We start from the raw sequence: 22,692 nt of genomic DNA, 5'->3' as shown, positions 1-22,692 counted from the left end.
AATCAACAAGTTAAGACCTTGTTAAGTATTTGCTCTAATCCTGTTAAACTGAACTGGGGAGGACAGCATGTTGAATTCCATCGGGCACAATGTTGAAGACAATTCTGTTGCTATGTCACTGTAGGAAAGGATACCCAATTTGCAAAAGTATTTGCACAGAGCTGTTTAAATAGGAAGGATAGTCCAAAACGGTTAAATAAATGATGATTTTGCAAAGTCATTTTATTCACTTAACCGCTCTATTCTTTTATCCGCTTTAACCATTGTATCAAGTTTGGCAAGAAACTAACAAGAGAATGAAAATTGGATTGTAATTACAGTATTGTAAAAACAGTCTCAGTTGTGGATAACAAAGTGTTTTTATGTTAATTGCTTTATTACAATATACACATTACAGTGAAGCACAACAAATCTTTAAAAACAGATCACATCTAGCAATGATTTAACATTTAATCATTTTTTTAAAAATACAGTTAATCAATTACTGCTTGCCTTTTAGCTAGAGACACCAGATGAACTGTGTCCTCTAGCTTTTAGAATGCTCAAAGTGCTTCCGATGATATGGAATGACATGCAAGTAATGTTTCAATTTAGCCAAACACTCGATCGTTTCAATTTTTGATGGACATGGGCCATCTTCAACATTGTTGTCCTCTTCAATATTGTTGTCCTCGGACATGGACATTTCATCAGCCCCAACAGATTCAATAATTTCAGCATTGCTTTGCTCCCCAAAACACTCAAATCTGTCATCAATTCCAACAAGCTCCTCAAATTGATCCCCAGTTAAGGATTTTGGTGCTTGAACAGCTTCGATCACAGGAGCTTCCATATTCTTATCTGGGCCAAATCTTGCTGCTTTAGAAGAGGTTGTTTTATTGTCTCTGGACGTACTTCTCTTCATGCTTACACATATGGCATCCAAAGTTGTCACCTGTTTGGACAATCCATTCACTGATGTAGCACTCTCGCTAGCAAATGCTGTGAGTATTCAGGTGAGCATCCTTTTCCCTGTGCAGGCGTTTAAAATTCTGAATTCTGCCCGAAACTAGAGGCCTTTTTAGCCATGTTATATTGGGAGACATGATAATCAGCTTCATATTAGACAATACTACATGTGGATGAGAGCTACAATTGTGAAGAAACAATAAAAGTTTGTATCTTTTTTGTTGCATATGTTTGTTTAATTCTGCTTTGTGAATATGTATGCTGTTTGCTCCATATATATCACTCGCATTTCCTTCAATTTAACACTGTGAAAGCATTGTGGATTCTTGCTTTTGCCAACAATTAAAAAATCCATTTTTTCCAGAGTTAGTGCACAACATGACTGGAAGTCTAGCTCGTGCTTTTTTTTACTGCCAATTATGGATTCTGTTTTCAGGGACAAAGTTTCATCTGGAGTTACTCTGATAAAGAGACCTGACTCATCACAGTTGTAAATTTCAGATGGGGCATACCTTCTTGTGAGATCAGTAAGACAGTGTGCTTTCTATGCTCTGCCTAAAGCTTCTGCCAGTTTTTTTTAAGCTTTCAGCTGCATAAACAGTCCATTTATTGGAATGTCAGCTGCACAGGCATTCTCAAACCACTGCAGCAGAGTAGTTTCCACCAATGTATTCTTCCCTTCTCTCTTCCTTTTTCTTTCAAGGTTTGCAATCTGATGCCATTTATCCATAATTTGATCTTTATTTTTGATTCTGCAACATATTTATAGCTGCGATCAGTCAAACCGTTTAGCGATTTCACTCTGGGAAACTTTTGGTTCGATCAATATCACAATTACTTTCATTTTATCAGCAAGAGAAGTAACCACCTCCTTTAGAGGTGGCTTGCCATGTTTCACAGAGACAGAGGGGGTAATTTTAACCTAATTCACCGGGTGGGATACCCAAGGGATCGGGTCGAACACTGGTTTTACACCCCACCCAATATTACTAAATATTGACACAGGTTGTTGGCAAAAGCTTTGTGCGTCACTAAAATAGTTATAAGCATCACAAGCTTGAGCTGATGGAGGTGGTTTTCATACCTAAACAAAAGGGTTTGTCACACTGATTGCCAAAAGAACTTGAGCCATTGCACCAAGACTGGGAAACATCACTGAACTGGTTACGGGCAATTTTCACACCTTGACAAAAACGCTTGTAAAAATAACCTAACATGTTAATTAAAAAGGGCTTAACACTTAAATGAATAATTCCAGACTTTTGCGATTCATTTAAACATTTTATTCATTTAACAGGGACAGCTATCATCGGAAAAGATAGAAAAGGGATTTGTGCACGGAGGCTTTATTCTCTTAATTTTTTTAAAAATCAGTTATTAATTTAAGTGGGCTTGACTGCACCAAACTTTGGACAGTTGAGTTGGGATGATGTGGATTATTAACCTGATCCATTTTGACAGTCCTCTGTCTCAAATGAATATAATGTACTTCCAGCTGAGAAGTTCATCAATCTTAACATGGAGTGGATAGACATAAATTGCAGGTGACATTGTAATCCTTATTTTATAGACTATAGCGACACATAAAATAAAATAGACCAATGCTGACATGCATTAAATTGCAGCTGACTTGTCAGCTATAAATTAATTCTCTTTAGATGACTCATCAATTTCATTTATTGTTTCAATCTAATACTCCTAACTTCATCCCCCAATTATGTCTGTTCTCTCCACATTAAGAATAACAAATTTGAGTTCACTGGGAAGTCAGTCATCATCTTTTCCATACAAGAGTTGTAAGTGTTGGCCAGAAACGGACCTATTCTGGAGAGAAGAGATGATAAAACCAAATCTAACAAAACAAATGTTCATTAAGTTGGTTAGCAAAATGGTATTAATAATTTTCTTTAAAAGCAATGGGTCAACTCTGGTGGGTTTAGACATTTCTCAGAGGAGATCCAAGCATTATTTTTTTGGTGGAGGAAGAGATCTGGGACATACATCTGTTTCCTCTCCTTTCCCCAGCAAAAAAAGTTTTGGAGTCTAATCCAGAACCAAAAAGAAAATCTTTTCACAGCCAATCATGGAACTAGCATTTTGATCCAATATTCGATTTCACATTGTAAAAATATTTTTAAACTGGTACAGTACATATTCATATAAAATACAAATTCTGAAGGCAATGTCATTGCTACCACTTCAAGAATTCACATTGCAGAGTGAATTCAAATGCCTGGTTGTAAAAGGAATGAACTGCAGCCAACAATAACACAAAGTTTTGAAGTAAGGACATGTAAAATCTGATCAGATGAGTTTTGTTGTTGTTGAGCTGACACGTTTTGTGTTCTTCGAGATAGATAGATGTATTGATAACAGCAAAAAGTAAATCTTCCTGCTTCAGAGTGGGGGGATTGTTAAAGACAATAATGGCAAGTGATCCAAGTGCCGAAACCAAAGGTTTCTTTCCAGATAATATTGTGTAGATAGTACTGGATAAGTAAAGGTGGAAACCACAGCTTACTTTTCATTTCAAAGTTAATACGGTTGCCTCTATAGTAAATAAAATTCCATGCAGTCATCACATATATGGAATGTTCAAACAAGTCATAAATTAATAAGCCGGATACATCCCCTTGAATTCTGTCACTGGTTACAAGATTATAGAAACTATATTATACACATGCGTGAAAATTTCAGATATCCTCGTCCAGCAATTTCCTTTCAAAGAATTTCAAATAAATTGTCACTAAATTGTTGACAATTTGAAAATGATTAGTGCTTTGAAGCCTGGTTTCCATATTATGGCATCAAATACAAACATTGTCAAAGTTTACTCCAGGTGAGTAAAGTCAATAATAAGAAAAACCCTATAACACTAAATGAGGATTTTTCTAGGCTATCATGTCAAGCTTTAGAAGCTTTTAAAAGTATTTGCCTTTTAATCTGGAACTGTGTTATTAAGTGAATTAACAGTTAACATACGCATGGTCAATGTGATCTCCTGGACTGGTTCCGATCACCTGAGGGGGGGTCGGAGAGGAATTTTCCAGATTTTTTTTCCCTTATTGGCCCTGAGTTGTTTTTTCTGTTTTTCCCTCTCCTGGGAGATTACATGGCTGCAGGGGGTAGTGGGATTGGGGGGTGGGGGGGGGGGGGGTGTTGGGGGGTTGTGGGTACTGGGGGAGGATCGGAAGGGTCTGGTCATGATGCTGCAGGCATCATGAGTGTGGGGCAGGCTTGGGTGGACCAGCTGGTCTTTTGCTGCTCGTCATTTTTTGTATGTTAGTATGTACTCTAAAGTTACCATCACTAATAATAAAAGATGGAGGTTTTAGATTTTACTTTTATTTTGTCGTAAAAATTTGACAAAGTACAAAAATTCAAAATTGCAATACATCAAAACTATTTTATCAGGTTGTTTTCTAGAAACTGATGCCAGTGCAAAAATTATCTTTATCAGTGCTTCAATCTTTGAGGAAGGAAAGTCAAGACTGCCATCACGAACCTGAACACATGCTTATGGATTAAGTGGGATTTTTTTTCTGTTGGTGTTCAACTATTTTTGGTGACAACTGCACAGACCACAGCTGATTAATAAACCTTTTGACCTTTATCTAAATGGCTTATTAATTGTTTCAGAAGCACAAAATGATTACTGGGGGTGAGTCACGATTGGCTGTTCCTTGCTGCTAACTACATTGCATTCTCAACAATTCCATGTTACAAAAATATATGCGTGACATAAACAATGCATTTTAGTCTGCAGGGACAAACAATTTGCATACAGCAAGATCCCACAAGCAGAACAGTAGGACAACTCCCCTGCTCTTCTTCAAATAATACCAATAGGATCCTTTACATTTACCTGAGGAAGCAGGTGGCACCTCCAACAGTGCAACATTCCCTCAATGCGGCACTGAAGTATCAACTTAGTTTATGTGTTGGAATGGGAGTTGAGCCCACAACCTTCTGACTCAAGAGGCAACAGGCTTAGCACCCACGTCTTTGATCAACCTTTTGGTCAATCCTCATAATCTTTCATTCTTTGGCTCTGCATCCGTTTCCCTTACGTCTCTGTGAAGGTCCTAGGGAAGTTTCTTTATATTCAAAGGTACTATTTAAATGCAAGTTGTTGTTGCTCAATTCCACATACGTGCAATTTCTAGCAAGTATCACTGCACAGCAATAGGGAGTGAAAACCCTGGCTGATTCTTCCCTGCCTCCTCACCCCCGCCACCCCCACCCCGCCACCAGCTCAGGGGTCTATTAAGACCAACTGTAGCTACTTAACAGCTAACTTTGTTTAGATCAGCTAATTCAGCACAGACTAGGGATCAACTGTGAGACATTCTGACTCTGTATCATTTAGTCATACACTAGGCAGTGCCTTTAACTAGTAGAAGTAATGAGTTAGGGTTAGGGTTAGGGTTAAGGTTATCAAAAGTGCAGAACTTTTATCCTTGCTGAAATCTTGCATTTTACAATTTCTTCCAGTTTGAGTCATGCTATTTTTGTTTTTTTTATTATTTTAGCTGCTCAATAAACCTGACGTAGTAAAAGAAAAGAAAGAACTTGAATTTCTACAGCACCTTTCACAACCGCAGGATGTCCCAAAACGCTTTAGAGCCAATGAAGTGCTTTTAGTTTTAGTAAGCACGTTAGCAACCAGAACCATTTATTTTCATGATTCTTCAGAAGTTCTACAATCAGCTGCCATTATAAATTAATTAAGTTCAGTTAACCTTGTCAGTTCAATCAAATAGGTCACATATGGATGTGGCATTATTAAATGCATTAATCGAAGAGACAATTCGATTTGGATATTTTTATGTTCATTTTTGACTCTCTGTTGAATTCTAAGTAGAATCATGAAAAGGATCTAAACCTTGAGATATCCTTATGTGAACATCTGTATTGTTCCCCAAACAAAGCAAGAAAGACTTGCATTTATATAGGGCTTTTTACAACCTCAGGATGTTCCAAAGTGCTTTACAGCCAATTATGTATATTTGAAGTGTAGTCACTGTTGCAATGTAGGAAACGTGGTAGCCAATTTGCACACAGCAAGCTCCCACAGACAGCAATGTGATAACGACCAGATATTCTGCTTTTAGTGATGTTGGTTGAGGGATAAATATTGGCCAGGACACCGAAGATAACTCCCCTGCTCTTCTTCGAAATAGTGCAGTGGGATCTTTCATGTCCACCTGAGAGGGCAGGCAGGACCTCGGTTTAACGTCTCATCTGAAAGATTTTCCCCATAGAAAATCAACAAATTCCCTAAAGATCTAATCTTGGAGAATTTTCTTTGTATGAGTGGTTTGATTTATTTGATGGATGTCTACTATGTCCTTATGTAATAAAATTCCCAAACTATTTAAATAGCTTTAAACATATTCTCGAAAAGATACCCCTCAATTTTAGAAAGGAGCCACCTCTTAGAAACAGTCAAGGTTAAAATTTAACATGAAGAGAAAAAAACCCGTACAGGAAATCTAAAGAAAAAATAGAAAATGTAGGAAACGTACAGCAGATCAATTAGCATCTGAAAAATAAAGAAATTTTTAATATTTTGGTGTAATTTTTCATCTAAACTAATGAAAGTTCACATTCAAAATCTGAACCACTCTCTTTTAGATATTAATCAACCTGCTGTGGATTTCCAGCTTTTATTTCAAGTTCAAACTTGACCCAGTTAACTGAGTAATGAGATGCAGCACCATACCTTCAAAAGCTAAAGATTTATTTGGAAGAACAATCCATCAATAGCATATATGGCCAGTTTATGCTTATTATCCTGCAGATTTCCTGGACTCTTTTACAGTGACTTTACATTGAATCAATATAAGTGACTGTGTCTTCAATATGGCAGACAGGAAGCGCACGCTCATTACGTGCCAGAAGTGCACCCCCCACCATATTGGTAAAGGCCAAAAACAAAAATCGGTGTGCAGACCCCACGCCTGAAACAGGCGTAAGGCCCTTTACATATGATAATAAGGGGCCTACGCTGTTTGAGGCCACCTCTGCAATATTGGTTTGCCCTGAACCAGGTCTACCTGCAGCCTTAGAGGGAACAGCTTGTTAGGCTGCATCCAACAGGGTAAGATCTTAAAATATACTCACCCGAATGTAGAGCCAGGAGGACTCCTCCTGACCTCACATTCAAAGAACATGGACTGCTGCCGGCCATCTCTTCCCCCCCACCCCTCCCACCAATCCCACCTGTGCGCCGGTAACTCCCAACCTGATCGACCACCGCTACATCCTGACCTGATTGCCCCCCCTCCCAGTCCCCTTGAACAACTTACTTCAAGGCCGTTGTAGGTGTTGCAGTGGCCCGATCTTCCAAGCTGCTTGTTAGTGTCCGCAGCTCGATGGTAATGAGGCCTCAGGCTCAATATTGAGTGCACCTCAGGCCTCACAACTCAGGCACTGGGATCATTCCCTGTATCCCCTGCGTGCCCAAAAATGGGCAAATTTCTAGGCGGTAATACTGAAATGCTACAATGCCACCAGTGGGGCCATCCAAAACTTTGCTGCCCCTATCCTAACTCGCACCAAGTCTCGTTCGCCCATCACCCCATGCTTGCTGACTTACAATGGGTCCCAGTCTGACAAAGCAATAAACGCTGGCCTTGCCAGCGATACCCGCATCCCATGAATGAATAAAAAAATAAAGATATTGGAGCTGGTGTATAACAATAAGACTAGGTGGATTTCTGCAGGCAACATCTTCCCTCCAGTCAGATCCATTTTTGTTTGCAATAGTCATGCTTTTTAAAAATTTAGTGAGTAAAGTTTCCATCCGAAATTGCTCTGGTTGGGTTACAGTTCAAGCTTCCGCAAAAATGTATTTGCATAATCACAAATCTTACATGAACCAGCGCAATCGGGCAGCGTAATAGAACATAATCATTTTTTTCTTTGCATTATAAAATATTCATTGATGTATTTAAGAGGGGTAACCTGATGCAGTTTTATTAATACAGCTGAAAATGTGTTTATCACAAAAAAATAAGCATTTTTAATAAGAGCGTCTAGTTCACTACTTGTGAGTAACCTCATTTGATATCACTGAAAATGACTTTAAAAAACTATACTGGACCATTTAATAGTTTAATTGGTGTACACTAACTATTTTCTTAGTAAATTAAATATTTTTTAATATATGTAAAAGCTTTCAAAATGTACCCACTACTGCCTGCGCGCCGAAGAAAATGAGAGCAATTTGAATTGCTTTCCCTAACCAGCGCAATTGGCGGAAACTCGCAATTTCAACCTGGGGCGTGGCCAATTTTGTAGGCGGGGCCTGATCCGGGTGAATTGAATCTTAAACCAGCGTAAAAGATCACGGAAAATCTTGAACAAAGTGTTTTTGGGCGTAACTCACTTATATTTAAAATTCCCCGATCTCTTGCGCTGGTTCAGCCGATTGTGCTGGAATCTGGGAGCAAAACTAACGGAAACAAGAGGAAACTCTACCACGGTATCTCAATTTAGGGTAAAAACAGAAACTGTTGAATTCAAATTACAAATGTGAATTCCAAAAGACCGAACTGATCAAACACTAAAACAGAAAAGTGAAAGTGAAAGAGGTACAGTGATCATCGGTGGCCAAATGGTTTCAAAGTGAAAAATTGGTACAAAATGAAGTGCAGCTGTACATCATGTGCATTTTACATAAATTTCTGTATATTTCCAAATTTACACATTGTCACATAGCTCACATGGAAGTTACTGCACACATAAACCAGTACAATCTAAGTAGTGCTACCTTGTGTAAAAAAAAGTAGTTCAATCAATTTTGCCCATTTGCCAATGACTTCAACACCAGCATATTTTAAACACACAAGAGGTGTTAAATACAGAAGCAGCTGGAAATGTTTCAGAAATGCATTAGGATTTTGAAGTGAAAACAAATCATGACATAAAGGTCAGAACTGTCAGAAGTAAATGAGCTTAATTTTATGATACGTTTTCCGTTCTTCAACTATCCATACAATTTTCCCACTCATGGCTCCTGCTTTAGTGCAGGTAAAAGGCATGTTGTCATCTCGTCAAATGTAGAAATTTAATTGCAATATATGCTACTGAAGCATATTTAAATTGAAATAGCCTCTAATACAATACAACTCCGTTTTATATGGCTCAGAGATATGAGTCATCAAACCGAGATTCTGCCTGACACCTCAGGTAGGCATAAAAGATCTCATGGTCACTATTCAAAGAGGAGCAGGGAAGTTCTCCCGGTGTCCTGGCCAATATTTATCCCTCAACCCACACCACCAAAACAGTTTAATTGGTCATTTATCTCATTCCTGTTTGTGGGACTTTGCTATGTGCAAATTGGCTCTCTCATTTTCCTATAGTACAACAGTGACTACAAAAGTACCTCATTGCCTGTAAAGCATTTTGGGCATCCTGACATTGTGAAGGGTGCTATATAAATGCAAGTTTTTTTCTTTTCTTTTTAAGTTGAAGCAGAAGGGTGTGCATCCCGCATCCTCTGAGAATTTGTTGGCATCTTTGTTTTTCTCCCCAAAAGATTTTCAAACAAACTGGAGATTTAATTCTCGAAGATTTATGTCAGGTAGGTCTCAATGAAAATATTAACAACCTTTCTATTATGAAGTGCTCAGTTTAGACAAGATGTAAGATTAGCAGTGGTTTCTTTGTTTTCCTTTCTAACCGTAAGAATAAGAAGATAAGAAATAGGAGCAGAAGTAGGCCATGTGGCCCACTCGAGCCTACTCCGCCATTCAATAAGATCACGGCTGATCTTCTACCTTAACTCTACTTTCTCACCCTATCCTCATATCCTTTGATTCCCTTAGTGTCCAAAAATCTATCAATCTCTGTCTTGAATATACTCAATGACTGAGCATTCACCGCCCTCTGGGGTAGAGAATTCCAAAGATTCACAATAATCTGAGTGAAGAAATTTTTCCTCACCTCGGTCCTAAATGGCTGACCCCTTATCTTGAGTCTATGACCCCCCCCCCCCCCCCCGGCTAGTTCGAGACCCTCCAGCCAGGGGAAATGCCTCTCAGCATCAGCATCCCATTAACAAGGATTATTTAAAAAAAGATTTATTTTTCTTCAACCAAAAAGTGGAAAATTCAGTTTCAAATTCTTTATGTTCTGAAACATTTTTGGTGATCAAGTGGATTCATGGTATCATAGTAGGTAAAGCACAGGAGGAAGCCATTCAGCCCATCGTGCCTGTGCCGACACTTTGAAAGAGCTATCCAATTAGTCCCATTCCCCTGCTCTTTTCCCCATAACCCTGTAAATTTTTTCCCTTCAAGTATTTATCCAATTCCCTTTGAAAGTTACAAGGGAACTGCCTTTCAGGCAGTGCATTCCAGACCATTACAACTCACTGCGTAAAAAAATGTTTCCTCATGTCACCTCTGGCTCTGTTGCTGATCACCTTAAATCTGTGTCCTCTGCTTACCAACCCTTCTGCCACTGGCAACAGTTTCTCCTTATTTACTCTGTCAAAATCGTTCATGATTTTGAACATTTCTATCAAATATCCCCTTAACCTTCACTGTCTAAGGGGAACAACCCCAGCTTCTCCAGTCTCTCCACATAACTGAAGTCCCTCATCCCTGCTACCATTCTACTAAATTTCTTCTTCATCCTCTCCAAGGCCTTGATATCTTTCCTAAAGTGTGGTGCCCAGAATTGAACACAATACACCCTCTGAGGCCTAACAGTGTTATCGAAAGGTTTAGCATAACTTCTGTGATTTTGTACTCTACGCCTCTATTAATGAAGCTCAGGATCTCAAATTCTTTTTTAAACAGCCTTCTCAACTTGTCCTGCCACCTTCAAAGATGTGTGAATGTGAACCCCCAAGTCTCTCTGTTCCCGTACCCCCTTTAAAATTGTACCATTTAGTTTATATTGCCCGTCCACATTCTTCCTACCAAAATGTATCACTTCACACTTCTCTGCATTAAATTTCATCTGCCATGTGTCTGCCCATTTCACCAGTCTATGTCCTCCTGAAGTCTGTCACTGTGTTCCACATTGTTTCCTACATTTCCGAGTTTCATGTCATCTGCAAACTTTGAAGTTATATCCTCCATACCCAAGTCCAGGTCATTAATGTACATCAAAAAAAGCAGTGCTGCTAATACTGACCTCTGGGGAACACCACTGTATACTTCCCTCTAGTCTGAAAAATAACCTTTCACCACGACTCACTGCTTTCTGTCCCTTAGCCAATTTTGTATCCATATTGCCATTGCCCCTTTAAACCCACGGGCTTTAATTTTGCTAACAAGTCCATTATATGGTACTTTATCAAATACCTTTTGAAAATCCATAGACACATCAACTGCACTACCCTTATCAACTCTCTCCGTTACTTCATCAACAAACTCAATCAAGTTAGTCAAACACGATTTGCCTTTATCAAATCCATGCTGACTTTTATTTATTAGCCCATACTTTTCCAAGTGCCAATTAATTTTGTCCAGGATTATTGTCTCTAAAAGTTTCCTCACCACTGACTTTGGGCTGACCGGCCTGCAGTTGTCGGGTTTATCCCTCTCCCCTTTTTTGAACATGGGTGTAACATTTGCAACCTTCCAGTCCTTCAGCACCATCCCCATATCTAAGGAAGATTGTGGCCAGAGCCTCTGGAATTTCCACCCTTACTTCCTTCAGTAACCTCGGATGCATCCCACCTGTACCCCGGTGACTTTTCTACTTTGAGTACTGCCAATCTTTTAGGTACCTCCTCTTTATCTATTTTTATCCTATCTAATATCACTACTACCCCCTCCTTCACTGCTACAATGGCAGCATCCTCTTCTCTAGTGAAGACAGGTGCAAAGTATTCATGTAATACCTCAGCCATGCCCTCTGCCTCCACAAGAAGATCTCCTTTTTTGAACCTAATCGGTCCCACCCTTTCTTAAAATATCTTTTTACCATTTGTATGTTTACAAAAGACTTTTGGGTTCCCTTTTATGTGAGCTGCTAATCTATTCTCATACTCTCTCTTTGCCCCTCTTATTCCTTTTTTTAGATCTCCTCTGTACTTTCTGTATTCAGCCTGATTATTTAATGTATTATCAATTTACATTCATCATAAGCTTCCTTTTCCTGTTTAATTTTAGTCTATATACCTTTAGTCATCCAGGGAGTTCCAGCTTTGGATGTCCTTCCTTTCCCCCTCATAGGGATGTGTCTACTCTGTTCAATTACTGTTTTCCCTACCAATTTTTGATTCCAATCCACATGGGCAAGATTCCTTTTTAACTCATTGAAATCTGCCCTCCTCCGGTTAAGCATTTTCACATTTGATTGTTTCTTGTCCTTTTCCATAACTATTCTAAACCTAATGATATTATGATCAGTGTTCCCCAAATGTTCCCCCATGAAACATGCTCCACCTACCCACTTCATTCCCCAGAACTAGATCCAGCACAGTTTCTTTCCTGGTTGGGCTGGAAACACACTGTTCCAAAAAGTTCTCAAACACATTTCAGGAAGTCCTCCCCTCTTTGCCCTTTATGCTGTTACTGTCCCAGTCTATATTGGGATAATTGAAGTCCCCCATTATCACTACTCTATAATTTTTGCATCTTTCTGTAATTCGTCTGCAAATTTTCTCCTCTGTCTCCTTCGCATTATTTGGTGGCCTACAGTACACACCCAGTAGTGTAATAGCTCCTCTATTGTTCCTCAATTCTAACCAAACAGATTCTGACTTTGACCCCTCAACTACATCATCTCTTTCCAGTGCTATAATAGTTTCCTTGATCAATAGATTTAATTTAAGAGAGATGTTCACAATTATGAGTGGTTTTGATAGACTAAATAAGGAGAAACTGATTCCACTGGTGGGTACGTCAGTAATCAGAGAACAGATTTACTATAATTGGCAAAAGAACAAGAAGCGTGATGAGGAGAATTTTTTTTACGCAGTGACTTGTTATGCTCTGGAATGCACTGCCTGAAAGGGTGGTGGAAGCAGAAGCAACAATAACTTTCAAAAGGGAATTGGATATATAATTGAAAAGGAAACGTTAGCCAGGCTATGGGGAAAGAGTAAGTGAGTGTGACCAATTGAGTATCTCTTTCAAAGAGTCGGCACAGGCACGATGAGCTGAACGGTCTCTTTCTGTGCTGTAAAATTCTATGATTCGTTTTGCCTTATTCTTTCTCTTCCCTTGATAATGTATCATTTTAATTTTACTTTCAATTTATTCCTGGAGCTCACATGCCCAATTTAAAATTTGACATTAAAACTTTATTTAAACACTTTTATTTACCCTATTTTTCCCTGGAGCTGCCAAGTTCTCACTGAGGTTTGTGATGATAGAATCCACATCATGAAAATTGTTTTCTACCTGTAAACCAGCTCCAAAAATGGATTCTCAACCAATTACAGTTGAGAACAGCAAAGATTGATATGGTTGTGTCACAGACATGAACAGGTCAACTTTTCATAAGTTTCTAAAGCAGGCCTGCTGAATGACTTATCTTATAAATTACTCCAGCAATATGATTGTGCTCCAATCACAACTTGTTGGTGGTACTCCAAATATGTTGACATATTTTACAAGAGTGAAAGTACACCATCTTCTTTAAGGCCGCTTTCAATATCAACACCTGAGGGAGCTTCAGCCCTGGTTCCTGATCCTATTGACAATGCAACAGAATGACAACTGGAGATGGGTCCCTTAGGAACAGCAGCTTTGCAGAGATAAGAGTAATCTCAATTCACAAAGATTTCTGCAGAATCTTCCTAGCTACTCAACTCTCAACCTCACACCACACAGGGAGTAGCATATTAGGAGTTAGAGCAAGTAAGATAGCTGGCATATTAAAACTTGATATTAAAACTTTATTCAAACACTTTTATTTACCCTATTTTTCCCTGGAGCTGCCAAGTTCTCACTTATGTTTGTGACGATAGAATCCACATCATAAAACTTGTTTTCTACCTGTAAACCAGCTCCAAACATGGATTCTCAACCAATTAAAGTTGAGAACAGCAAAGAAGTAGCATATTAGGAGTTAGAGCAAGTAAGATAGCTGGCACAAAGGGTAGACATGGTGGTAAGAAATAGTTGTTGTTAGAGTGTGGGAAATTATTGGACCCTTTTTGTGGAATTTTGCTCTGGAAAGTAAAATGACCACATAAACTTAAGAGTACATTTCTGTGGATGTTTTCAATTTAGTGGACTTGGATGATGGCATGTGAAAGTTTGGTTTCTTTATTATGGAAGCAAGGTACAGAAACATCTGGCAATTCACAACTTTATGAGGCAGTTGTGGATGGGTGGTGGGGCAGGAGAGGTGGGATATTTTACTTGGCTCCTCAACTTTCATTTAGCTCACTCAGCTATGAATTGCTGCCTTCTATTTTTATGACCGCAGGCTGATGGCTTTCTAGCTCCACTACCTTCCCTTCCTGTTCGTCCTCCTCGTGATGTGGGAATGGAAAATCTTCTCCCACTTCATCATTATCATCACCCCCTTCAGCTTTAGAAAGCACTAATCCTTACTGTATGATGATATTATGCAGAATGAAGTAAGCAACAATGATTTCAGAGACTATTACTGGACTGTACAGTGGGGCTCCACCAGCCTTACGCAGGCACAAAAATAAAATTCAAACTGCCTTTGGTCTGCACTATTAAATCCTTGTAGTCCCATGCATCATTATATTTGTTCGCCATCTCCATCTGTGGATGCCTTACTGGAGTCATAAGTCACAACTGCAGGGGATATCCCTGCTCACCAATCAACCATCTTGATATATAGTTCTGTGTCCTCAAGGTTGGTATGGTGGAATGTCGCATGATAAAACAGCCACGACAGCTTCCTGGACAGTGGGCATTAATCTGCACGATAAGGGGATTGGCATCACACATTTGCTGAACATTTCCTATTAATGAAAATGAGGGGGTTGTCACATTAGGCTTTCAATGCCACATGTGTCCATTAATTGCTCCTTGTACCTGTGGGAATCCTACCAAATCCATTGAATAGGACTGCCCACTTTTTGTTTTGCAGGATCCACTAAGAAGTTGATAAATGACAGGGCTTGTCTGAATAGAGCATCAGCGACCGTCTTCATACAGTGGTGTGCTGCTGCCTGACTAATGTGACAAATGTCCACCTTCCCCGCCACCGCCACCGCCCCCCCCCCCCCCCACCCCACGCCCCCACCGCCACCCCCCCCCGCCCGCAGGCTGGCTGGAGTAAGCCAATGGCAAAAACAAATATTTTCACTTTCATTGCTACAGTAGATGCTGTTCTCCTGGTGAAAGTAGGTTGCAGGTCTTCAGCCAACAGCTGGCATAACTTCCCAATAGTCTCTGGGAGGAGGAGGGGAGGGGTTAGGGGGAAACGGTCTTCGGATGCATTCATGGTTAGATAAATCTAAATAAGATCTTCTGTCTTTAAATCCTGTGGAGTAGGTACCTACACATTAGAAACAAAAATAAATAGCTTCCATAGGATTCTCATTCTCAGTTTCTCCAATCTAACCTCCTCCATTCCCTGTTCCTCCTTCTCCTCATAACACATCGAGAGAAATTCCCATTGGGAATTTCATTTCTCCATAAATTATCCTTCTTTTGTACTCACTATCAAAGTTTCCAGAAAAGTTCCAGAGAAACAAACAACAAAAACTGATGTGTAAGCAAAGTTTCACAAAGCTTAAGACATGGGAACTAAGATGGTCTCCTCAATGCAGTATCCACCCCTGTGATACCACTGTGCTGCTCATATCATCACTTATATAGTGGTGGCTATATAAGCCAACACACATAGAAAGGAAATAGATGAATTTCCAGAAAATTGCTGTTATTGAAATCAGACTAAGTATGGATATGCTCACAGGTAAGCTCTGGAACGTTTGAAAGAGCCAGGGTACCTGCCTGTAAACATCCTGTTGAAGTAGACCATGAGGAATGGGGTATAAAATATGGAACATCTAAATTAAATTAAGGTGAAATTTTGTTTTCAATATCAATTGTCTTTGGTAGTTGTTGAACATTTGCACAACAGAGATGTTTGGCTTTGCATTAGAGGAATATACTGGCTGATGAAATGAAAAATATTAGAGTGTGAGGTTGATTAAACTTTGTGAATGGATGGTATTTCCTGCCTGACATAAGTACTCCAATCAACTAATGCCAAGAAAATACCTAAGGACTTTGTACAAGATTCTGATTTTGTACAAATCAAGCCTCTGGTAGGAATATGTTCTTTAGTGAAAAATAGGAAAAGCTGGTCACAATTTATGTAAAAGGAACAGCTACATCAAACAGGATATAACAAGAATTTCAGCCACATGCCTAATCCTTGTTATAGATGTAGGACTCTATAAAATCAATAAGATACACACTATTTCCCAGTAATCATCTGAAAAAATATTATTCTGGAGTATGTGCCTTGTGACACTTATTGTTCAGATCAAACATCTTCAACAGGTATTGAACCCTTATGCCTTCACAATTTAGACATCCCTTCAATGCTACAAGCAAGGTTTTCATATCAAAAGAGCTGATTATAGGCTGTAAAAGAACTTTAATGAATGCTGAAAGAACAATATGCTGAAAATGTCATTTGGAATACCAATTAGTTCTAGATTTATTTAAGTCACTTGTGCTGTTAAATATATTTGTTGCAAAAAACCTGTCTCCATTTCTAATCACCAAAATATTGAAACATAAATCTGTCATACTGATAAACTAATTATCTTCACTGACAGTCACCAGCAAATAACAGCCACTTGATTCCCCTGTAATTAAAAAAAAACTTCAATACATTACTCAACAATAAAGCCTAACAAGTTAGCACTTAAAATGTTCTTGATGGTGAGGTACACAGCCATCCATCAACTGGCTTATAGTGCAGCCGACAGACCAGAAAGGACTGGTACTGGCTCCTGGATTATATATATTTAATGGCAAAGTAAAAAGAACAAAAATCACATTACATTCAAATGCCAAAACTGTATCTAGAGCTAGATAAGCATGATCCAAAATCAGGCAAGACATAAAATATAAATGGATATGCAGGAGACTTGAATAAGGGGCAACTATGTTAACAGAATCAATGAGATAATTTTTGTGCTTTTCACCATCCAACTCATATTATATTGTCATGTTGATGTTAATAACGCCCCATCAATGGACTTCTTTCCCTTTGCTAAGGATTCATTAGACCATCATCAAAACATGATCACTTCCCTAATGTTGTAAGGATATGCCAAAAGACATCAACTATGATTGCACTTGGACCCACTAAGCATTGCAATGATGATTGCAGATCCACATAAGGATTCTGTAGCATCATTTTTGATGAGCCAACAGAAAGAAACAAATCTAACGGGATGCATAGTTAGTTCGAATGAGCAGCTGGTCTGCCAGCTTTATATGGAGTGGTTACCAGCAGCTCCAGGAAATATGTTAAATTCATTATGTGAATAGGTTTATTTTGGCTTTTAAAGATAACAGAAGAAAGCCAACATATGTGCAAATAATAAAACAGTACAAGCAGCGGCACCATTTATCATAAGAACAACATGTAGATCCAGGTTAATGACATCATTAGGATAGCCATGAAAGACAAATGATTAAAGATATTGGCCCGGAAATTGCGCTGAGCAGCGAACGGATGTCCCTGCCACTCACAAGTAACTACCTCACCCACAAACGTTCCACGGGCTTCTGGGCGCCAACTTTCTTCAATAGGGGCCTGCAAGAAGTGCAACGGTCTTTCCCAGGCTTCTCTAAGCTGAGAGTGGAGAAAGGATCTCTCTCTCCCCTCAACCAATCAGCTGGAAGCATTGACAAACCACGCAGTCAGAACCAGGAAGTAAAAGCCTCCTTCACGGCCACATAGACTAAGAACCAGGCAGTCTCAGGTAGCAGGTAGATTAGTAAATTCTCTATAAAATTAGTTAGAGAAAGCGAAATAAAGAGAGGATAAGATTAAAGGACAGGTAAAATCGATCAAAAGAATAAACAAAAAGTAACAATTTTAATTTTTTTTAATGTCCCCAACAACAACTAATATCAGGAGGAAGGAGACTTCACATTTTTAAAAGGTTAATTTTAAGTGCCAGAGAGATTGTTTGCCAGTCATTAATACTTACGATGCTGTTAAAGTTAGTTTAGACCTATAGAGAGATTAGTTCATTTCCAGCTGGGCAGTGCAGCAAGCTCGCACTGGCCCATCATTCAGCTGGTGAGATCTCTTTAATGCAAAGCATTCAAACGAGCAGGGCAAATGGAAGAGCAATTTCCGAATTTGACTGCGTACGTGTGCTTGCCGGAACTCGCTCTTCCATTTGCTCTGAAATAACTGTGAGCCCTGTTAGCCTCATTATTATTTCATGAGCAATTTCCAGGCCGATGTCCAGGAGTGGTTCAAAACTTGTAGGAACGTGCTGAGTACAACATATTACTGGTGGGATCCAAGGAAAAAAAAGAGCGATTTTTAATGTATTTTACATTACCCTACCACATTGCTTTCTAGATGTTTCACAATACCCAGGTGATAGCTAATGGAAGTTTGCCGCACAACCCTAGCTAAATCACTATCAAATATAAAATTATCTGGATTGGGGGAAAATAAATCACTGTGCTGCCATTACTTATATGAACATTTTTTTTCAAATTTCAGCACCTTTTAGGTATATTTCATTACTATTCCTTCAGTTATTAATTTTGTAAAAAAAGACTTGCATTTAAATAGCACCTTTCACACCATGGGACACCCCAAACCGCTTTACAATGAATGAAGTGTAGTCACTGTTATAATGTAGGAAATGCGGCAGCCAATCTAGTTAATCCTCATAAAGATTTTTTCTGCAACTTAAGCTCTTTGCTGAAAAATATTAGGAATTATTTTCCAACAGTCCGATGAGTTAGAAAAAAAACTACATGATCGACTTCCAGCAGGGATTAAACTAGACTGATTCACAACACAAGTCTGTTGGGGAAATTAAAGGACAATCCTGGAAATTTAAGAATTATTTGAACTTCTGAATTCTATACCAATATATCACAGTAAATTCATCAGTGGGAAGCTGCGCTCAATAGGGAGTAGGGGTCAGAGAATCTGCACTTTGGTATTGTAGCCCAACTTCAAACCCTTGCTCCCTGACAGGATAGCTCCCTGCTGGAATCACAGGATCCATAAATCTTTAGATTCCTGGTTTCAGTTTTTTCACAAGACTGGTCAGAAAGGCAGACAATTGTTCTGTGGGGGAGGACAGGCCAAGGTCATATCTCTCACGGAACAAATTAAAACTCAATGTAGCCGAAGCTCCAACTTCAGATTAATTCTTCTTATAACTTATTACATACTCCCATAAACCTTCTAGTTTAACTTACAATGGGCAGAATGTCATACTGAAACACAGTTAGTTTGATCAGTTATCTGGTGCTGCATATCATTGACACAAAATCTAGGCTGACATTACAGTGCAGTACTGAGGGAGTGCTGCACCGTTGGAGGTGCTGTCCTTCGGGTGAGATGATAATCTGAGGCCCCATCTGCCCTCTCAGGTGGACGCAAAAGATCCCATGGCACTATTTTGAAGAGGAGCAGGGGACTTCTCTCTGGCCAATATATATCCCTCAACCAACGTCACTAAAACAGATTATCTGGTCATTATCACATTGCTGTTGTTGGGATCTTGACGTGCACAAATTGAATGTTTCCAACATTACAATAGTGAACACACTTCAAAAATACCTTATTGACAGTGCAATGCTTTGGGACGTCCTGAGGTCATGAAAGGCGCAAGTCTTCTTATTCTTTTATTGACAGCAAAATTGTCCTCACACCAAGAGGCATGGGTTATGATTAGGATCCAAGGGACAAATATCCATCATGATAGCAGCAATTTCGCTGACTAAGCATTACTATTTTCATCACAGGTATTCTAAATGTATTTAAATGTGCAATTAGTAAATGCTTTTAATTTGGATAACTCTTCCATTGGGCTCAAATGTGAAGGGAAATAACAACCCTTGTTCTAATTGAAGGTCACAGGTCAATATATTTTAATCGAAGTATGTAAACTATTTTAGTTAAATAGATTTGAGTACTTTAAGAATATTATTGCTGTTTAAAACATTATGTGGAAGTGATTTATCTTTTCTCCTCCTAGACTTTTAGGTACTGCTGCATTAATCACTATTGTTGGGCTGAGAAGGTGCCCTCTACACAAAAGTAGAGTGTAATTATGGAGCCTATTATATTGCTGGCTAATTTACAGGAACAATTTAAACAGCATACATTTTACTTTGTACTATCTTATTGGCAAATGGTCAGAGAAATGTTCGAGATTAAACTGCATTTATTTCAATGCAAGAAGTCTGATGGGCAAGGCAGATGAACCCAAGGCATGGATGGGTACATGGGACTGGGATGTTATAGCTATTACTGAAACATGGCTAAGGGAGGGGCAGGACTGACAGCTCAATGTTCCAGGGTACAGATGCTATAGGAAAGATAGAGCAGGAGGTAAGAGAGGAGGGGGAGTTGCGTTCTTGATTAGGGAGAACATCACGGCAGTAGTGAGAGGGGATATATCCGAGGGTTCGCCCACTGAGTCTGTATGGGTAGAACTGAAAAATAAGAAGGGAGAGATCACTTTGATAGGATTGTATTACAGACCCCCAAATAGTCAACTGGAAATTGAGGAGCAAATATGTAAGGAGATTACAGACAGCTGCAAGAAAAATAGGGTGGTAATAGTAGGGGACTTTAACTTTCCCAACATTGACTGGTGTGGAGATGCCGGTGATGGACTGGGGTTGACAATTGTAAACAATGTTAAACACCAAGTTATAGTCCAGCAATTTTATTTTAAATTCACAAGCTTTCGGAGACTTCCTCCTTCCTCAGGTAAATGTTCAGGAGCTCCTTGAAGCCTACGCATTTATACATATAGAACAATACATGGTGTTTACAGAATGCCCCTGCAACTGCCCGTTGCCAAGGCAATCACCGTGTTCAGACAGAGAGGTGTCACCTGCAGAACCCCCGAATACACATTCAACAAAAAAACAAACAGGAAAAAAAACAGAGAGAGGCAGAAACATCCGGAAGGCAGAGAAAGCCAGCAAATGACCCATTATATTAAAAACAGATAACATTTGTTCGCTGGTGGGGTAACGTGTAGCGTGACATGAACCCAAGATCCCGGTTGAGGCCGTCCTCATGGGTGCGGCCTCAACCGGGATCTTGGGTTCATGTCACGCTACACGTTACCCCACCAGCGAACAAATGTTATCTGTTTTTAATATAATGGGTCATTTGCTGGCTTTCTCTGCCTTCCGGATGTTTCTGCCTCTCTCTGTTTTTTTTCCTGTTTGTTTTTTTGTTGAATGTGTATTCGGGGGTTCTGCAGGTGACACCTCTCTGTCTGAACACGGTGATTGCCTTGGCAACGGGCAGTTGCAGGGGCATTCTGTAAACACCATGTATTGTTCTATATGTATAAATGCGTAGGCTTCAAGGAGCTCCTGAACATTTACCTGAGGAAGGAGGAAGCCTCCGAAAGCTTGTGAATTTAAAATAAAATTGCTGGACTATAACTTGGTGTTTAACATTGACTGGGACAGTCATAGCATTAGGGGCTTGGATGGAGAGAAATTTGTTGAGTGTATTCAGGAGGAATTTCTCATTCAGTATGTGGATGGCCCGACTAGAGAGGGGGCAAAACTTGGCCTCCTCTTGGGAAATAAGGAAGGGCAGGTGACAGAAGTGTTAGTGAGGGATAACTTTGGGACCAGTGATCATAATTCCATTAGTTTTAAGATAGCTATGGAGAATGATAGGTCTGGCCCAAAAGTTAAAATTCTAAATTGGGGAAAGGCCAATTTTGATGATATTAGACAGGAACTTTCAGAAGTTGATTGGGAGAGTCTGTTGGCAGGCAAAGGGACGTCTGGTAAGTGGGAGGCTTTCAAAAGTGTGTTAACCAGGGTTAAGGGGAAGCACATTCCTTATAAAGTGAAAGGCAAGGCTGGTAGAAGTAGGGAACCTTGGATGACTCGGGAGATTGAGGCCCTAGTCAAAAAGAAGAAGGAGGCATATGACATGCATAGGCATAGCTGGGATCAAGTGGATCCCTTGAAAAGTATAGAGATTGCCGGAGTAGAGGTAAGAGAGAAATCAGGAGGGCAAAAAGGGGACATGAGATTACTTTGGCAGATAAGGCAAAGGAGAATCCAATGAGCTTCTACAAATACATAAAGGGCAAAAGAGTATCCAGGGAGAGAGTAGGGCCTCTTAATGATCAACAAGGTCATCTATGTGCGGAACCACAAGAGATGGGTGAGATCCTAAATGAATATTTCACATCGGTATTTACGGTTGAGAAAGGCATGGATGTTAGGTAACTTGGGGAAATAAATAGTGATGTCTTGAGGAGTGTACATATTACAGAGAGGGAGGTGCTGGAAGTCTTAACGCGCATCAAGGTAGATAAATCTCCAGGACCTGATGAAATGTATCCCAGGACGTTATGGGAGGTTAGGGAGGAAATTGCGGGTCCCCTAGCAGAGATATTTGAATCATCCACCGCTACAGGTGAGGTGCCTGAAGATTGGAGGGTAGCAAATGTTGTGGCTTTGTTTAAGAAGGGCGGCAGGGGAAAGCCTGGGAACTACAGACCGGTGAGCCTGACATCTGTAGTGGGTAAGTTGTTGGAGGGTATTCTGAGAGATAGGATCGACAGGC

The 22,692-nt window shown here is 39.6% G+C and overlaps 1 protein-coding gene across 1 annotated transcript in view; it reads right to left on the bottom strand.

Annotated features, from left to right (window-relative positions):
• The window catches only part of LOC137323576 (low-density lipoprotein receptor-related protein 1-like), a 1,400,855-nt gene that overhangs the window by 1,157,286 nt on the left and 220,877 nt on the right, over positions 1-22,692 (bottom strand). The window lies entirely within an intron of this gene.

This window comes from Heptranchias perlo, chromosome 7, assembly GCF_035084215.1.
Source record: "Heptranchias perlo isolate sHepPer1 chromosome 7, sHepPer1.hap1, whole genome shotgun sequence".
NCBI lineage: Eukaryota > Metazoa > Chordata > Chondrichthyes > Hexanchiformes > Hexanchidae > Heptranchias > Heptranchias perlo.
This window is presented reverse-complemented; position numbering and strand designations above follow the sequence as displayed.